Raw genomic sequence first — 6,000 nt, 5'->3', positions numbered from 1 at the left:
ATAACTCAAATTTCACACAACTGGACCCAGATAGCTTGGATCTGAGCGCTCAATATATCCAAACAGCACTCTGATCCCATAAACACAGTCGAATCGCCAAGGAGTTAAAGGACCACTAAAGTGCCAGGAAAACAAACTGGCACTATAGGATCTTTAGGTCCCCCTCACCCTCAAGACCCCCTCCCTCCCCCCCCCGCCGGGCTAAAGGGGTTAATCACGTACCTTTTTCCAGCGCTGGGCTCCCTCTGCGCTGGGGAAATCTCTCTCTTCCGACGTCAGTGCTGAATGCGCATGCGCGGCAAGAGCCGCGCGCGCATTAAATCAGTCCATAGGAAAGCATTACTGTAACGGATCGCCTGGCACCCGACTGGGTACCTCAGTTGAAGGATGCTCCTAGCGCTTCCTGAGGGCTCCAAGCACTTCAGCAGACACCACAACCACCGCAGACCAAACCTCTCTTCCTACAGAGCGAAGCAGGAACAAGCTCTTAAATGAGCTTAGTAGTATAGCAAGACAGTATGACGAGCATAGCAATCCCTTGTAGCAGATTCCCCTAATAAGAGACAGGACTCCAAATTGAGGGTGAAGTAGAACTGAGGTTTTAATTAAACACTCAGCTTTTATGCCCATTTTCTACCCATAGTACCGCCCACAGGGTTTTGTAAGACGACCAATAAAACACGTAAATTATAGTAAAACACTCCCAGCAATTACACACAAATCCTCCCCTCTGCCTGTGATATAATTACTGAACACAATGGGTTAAAGTAATTATCACTGGCAGGAAAAATACACTTTTTACACAGTTACCGTAACTTTAAAAATATACGTCCAATCTTCCAAAAAGTAACATATTACTAATCAGCATCCTTTAAATATAAACACTCTCAAAAACAATACAAATCCCTCCAGTAGATAAAAAGTTAGTCGGAAGTCCTTTGTGATCGGTCAATTTCAGGCATAAAAATTATTGTCTTATTCGAATGCACATGGCCGTTCGTGCAATTGACTCAGTATAGCAGTGAGTGAGTCCAAATATCTGAACTGTACCAAACGGCGACCACCCAGCCGTTAGGTCAATTAGTTGCGGTTAACCACAGCTTCTGGGAGGTTAACAGGCTGCACACTCCCATTGCGTGTGGTCTGGCCATTCGGCAGTTTATTTGGTAAAATAAAAGGTAATAAATAGGGCTAAATGCACGAACGACATCCGGAAAAAGGGCACCGGTAGCCACAAAACTGGGGTTTTGTCAGTTACTTACTACACAGTAAAAGATATATATATGAAAAATATGATATAGACTTAGCCGCATGCACTGACCGCAGTGATCGGTCACGTGGCCTGCCTGGCACCAGGCTCGAGTCACGAGCTCGCTCTTAAAGGGGCAGTGGGAGCCAAAAGTTGATTCAGGCTCCCATTGGCCCACGTCATTCCAGCACCCCCACACACGAACGTTTTGGGGGCAAAGGCATGACGTGGGCCAATCACTGGTGTAACAGTAGTGTACATTAAAAAAAAAAAAACTAGAAATTTGACTGTGAAATAATAGCAGTCAGTTTCCTTCACACGTGTGCGTTTCAGGGCCTGCCAGGGCACAGTGTCACACCAGTGCAACTCATATCTGGTGTAACAGTAGTGTACATTTAAAAAAAAATACAGGGGGCTTGTTGTCACCTTTCGGGAAACCTTGGTGTTGTACATGGCTGGGTGGAGGAAGAGACCTTCAATGACATCAGTGAGGACAAGGAACGGGACATGGCTAGCTTGGTATCCAACCTTGTGCAAATGGGGAGTTTGCGGTTGTGCAAATGGACTGTTTGCAGTTGTTTGCGGTGCGTTAAACGGGGAGTTTGGTCTGTCACTGTGAAGCGGGCGTAACCCTTACACTACCTGATCGATACAACATCATACCTGATGTTTTAAAGCGCGTTATTCCAAACAATTTAGGAATGTTAGGTGATTTCTGCCCTTTATGGATTAAAACCAGACTCTGCATCAACTATGTAATTTTCCATGGGAGTTTTGCCATGGATCCCCCTCCGGCATGCCACAGTCCAGGTGTTAGTCCCCTTGAAACAACTTTTCCATCACTATTGTGGCCAGAAAGAGTCCCTGTGGGTTTTAAAATACACTCAATGTTTCAGCCCAATTAAATTGATGTCTTGTCAAAAGTCCAGTAAAGAACTAAAATGTTGACTGAATGCTGTTGCACATCTATTTAAATTAACATTCCAAGCACCATAACTACGACAGCATGCTGTAGTGGTTATGGTGCCAAGAGTGTCCTGATGTCCTCCCCCCCCCCCATTTTAAGAGGTCAAACTGTTTTTGTATAGTTTAACTTTTTACGTGGGATATTTCCAGCGCCGCTTCTGTTAGCTCTCCTTAGTTAAGCCCTGCAGTATCTATATCTCAGCCAAAAGCTAAACCCTTCACCTCCTGACTTAGCTCAGATAGAGATTCTAGCTGTCTGGTGGAAGTAGTGCAGGTAGGAAGCGGCGCCAGGTAAGAAATCAAAATGTTCTAAAATGTGCTGCAGTGGTTATGGTGCTTGAAGTGTTCCTTTAAAATAAAGAAATTATTTTTTTTATGTTTAAAGGGAATCTGTCACTGGTTTCCCTGGGGGCTGATCCTTCCTTGTCTACCTTTGGGACACTCTTACAGTTCAGTGGTTTGTTGTTCTTCCCTATTAGTGTGGTCAATAACTTAACTGCTTTTTTGTCATTCTGTCTATTTCTTTCATCTTATTTGATGTTTTCTTAAACTGATCAAGCTAGTACTCATCACAATAAACCTCAGCATCCCAATATACACAAGTTAAACAATTTTGTGTGATGTGAATTAAAAAAAAATACCCTTATATCAACCATGACATTTTCTTTTTCAAGGGGAATATGTTCACGTTAAAATAATATTTGATTGTGAAATGATGGACAATTCTCAGTGGAGAACAATACAATCCATTTTTCATTTCTTATTACCCCTGAAAACTGCAAGAAGATGACAAGCACTTGTCATTTTAGAGACCATGTGGAGGCATTTAACTTTCATTTTAGACATAATAACAAATTATGTAAATTAACTTTCAAAGAATGGCTAGAAGTTTGCAAGATACCAACTGTCAAGGAAAAGTTACAAATAAATAAACATATTTAGGATTCATCTCAAAACATGCCGTAATAGTTTATAACAGTTAAATTTAGGCTGCTTTTCTTAATACTGTTTGCGATCGACCCCTTTTGGTTTGAAAATAAATAAATAAACAAACAAATAAATAAACGCTGATTTAATTAAACAAATTTTTTATTAATATTGCTTTAATTATAGTATTTCATTTATACTACCTTAAAGGACCACTCTAGTGCCAGGAAAACATACTCGTTTTCCTGGCACTAGAGTGCCCAGAGGGTGCCCCCACCCTCAGGGACCCCCTCCCGCCCGGCTCTGGAAAGGGGAAAAGGGGTAAAACTTACCTTTTTCCAGCGCTGGGCGGGGAGTTCTCTGCCTCCGATCCTCCTCCGTTCCGCCCCGTCGGCTGAAGGCGCACGCGCGGCAAGAGCTGCGCGCGCATTCAGCCGGTCGCATAGGAAAGCATTTACAATGCTTTCCTATCGACGCTTGCGTGCTCTCACTGTGATTTTCACAGTGAGAATCACGCAAGCGCCTCTAGCGGCTGTCAATGAGGCAGCCACTAGAAGGCTGGGGGAAGGCTTAACCCATTAATAAACTGCTATGTTTATAAAAAAAATGGGTTAACCCTAGCTGGACCTGGCACCCAGACCACTTCATTAAGCTGAAGTGGTCTGGGTGTCTAGAGTGGTCTTTATTCTGTGCCTCAAGCTGTATAGGACATCTCAAATATATTAAATTCTATAGTATAATTGTTGGAACAAATTGTGTTATTTATTCATAATATACTAAAACAAAAAGTTAGCATCATAATTACATAACAGCTAACGGTTACCAGTTGATTTTGCGATCTTGCACATGTATAGTTCATATGTTCACATGTATTAACACAACGTTTCAGTTGATATTGGCAAATACAATAGTTTGTAGGTTGAGCCTTATATTAAATTCAATCCATTTTTCACACTCCCAATTTAAGAAGAGTACAATTTGACATGAATATAACGTCTCAAAACAAGTTAACCTAGTTTTTTTTTTTTTTAATATATAGTTAATTGATGTTAAAAGTTGTAACACAGTAAGCTATAGCATGTATGAAAAGTTTTAAGAAAGAATTTGCAAATGCATTCCACAAGTCATAATGGGCCTCATACTTTGTGATTACTTTTCGCACTATTTGGTTTTTGGCTTATTTTTCATTTTAATCTGCATTGGGTAGAAGGTCTAAATTTATAATTGAATAAATAACAGAATATAATAGAAAAGCTGCCTTCGAAAAAGCAAATCCAAGAATATACTGTGCCAAGGTCATTTGTTTGTTTGTGGTGACCGGCAGTGCGTTTTTATTTTCTAGGTCACATGTACATATTACATTTTTAAAAATAATTCATTTTTCTTTAGAACAAGACTAACTGGTCTATGTTCATGGTCACAGCTTTCCCAAAAGTTTTTGGTGTTATAGGTGAATTATGTGTTTTGTTCTGTTTTGGTGCTTCACTTCAAATCTACAGTTATCCATCTTTTATTTATTTGTGTTTTCTACAAAATGGACATGTAACCTTGACAAATCTAATTATAATGTACGGAAATATACAAATTTCAATTTCTACTAGAATAAAAGAAGTGCAATCATAAGTTATAAGTATTGAAAATTCATCATACCTATCAATTTATTATTTGTTTCCATAATTATTTTAAAAACAATACAAATACAAAAAAACATTAAAAGACAATGCGCCTGAAAACTATTTTTAATATAATAATCCTTTCATCAAGTTTTGAAAGAACTGATTGTTTTTTTTAACATTAAGTATACATAAAACAAATTGAGAAAAACTCATCCCTACCTTTAGTACATGATAGGATCCTTCAGCCAAATGCATGGACCGTGTGTTAGACAGTGTTTGAAAGCAGTCAGTCTCAATGATCTTCCCTACTTCACCCCCTGAACATAAGCAAGTAAGACCATAGGGACTAACTGTTTTTTCAAACACTGTCTTGCCAAGGTTGCATGTATATGGCTGAAGGATCCATGCCATATACTAAACGTAGGAATTAGATTTCCTCTTTTTTACATACATTGCAAATCTCTTTAACGACTGGGCTACAATTTTGTGATTTTCTGAGAAAGCATCAATTTTTGCATTCTTAAAGGAAAGCATTTTAAAGTGTTTTCTAAAGTTTTTTTCAAACCTGTATTTCTAAATTTATAGTGTTCCCCTCACTATTAGAGCCCTTCCGAGAGGGTTTAAAAAGTTTATATTCGCAGTGGTGTCATCCATTGATGAGATCATCAATTGAAGGCTTAAAAATAATTTTCTTGCTTCAATGCCCCTCAATAACACTATTTGTAAATAGTATGAGTCAGCAAATATATTCCGCTACAGTGTCCTTCAAATACCCCTTTGTTCTTAGTTATAACCTGAAAACATCCTCAAGATGCTCGTCCACACACACACACACAATGAAGTTAGCACGAGCATCTCACATCTCCTTTTTTTGTTTTTCATTTGCAATTACAGCTTACACCCAGTAACACCCCTAGTGCATATAAGATGTGTTTTCCATATTAAACAAAAACACAACATGTGGTATAAAACTATATACCAACTAGTGGAGCGCTAATAAATAAATAAGTGAATAAAAAACACTGCTTGTGAGGGGTTGACTTACCCCGCAAATATTGTATAATAACAAACTTGAAGGTACATATGAAAAGAAAAAGAATAAAGAAATATATATAGTGTAGATGGTCTTGAGAATAATGATCATTAGTAGATCAATATCTAGAACCACTCACATGGTATGGAGCTACAAAAAAGAGAGAAGCGACCAATGTGTGATATTGTACAAATTCATATAAATCTCCT

The sequence above is a fragment of the Pelobates fuscus genome, chromosome 7, assembly GCF_036172605.1.
Source record: "Pelobates fuscus isolate aPelFus1 chromosome 7, aPelFus1.pri, whole genome shotgun sequence".
NCBI lineage: Eukaryota > Metazoa > Chordata > Amphibia > Anura > Pelobatidae > Pelobates > Pelobates fuscus.
Note: the sequence above shows the minus strand (reverse complement) of the source record.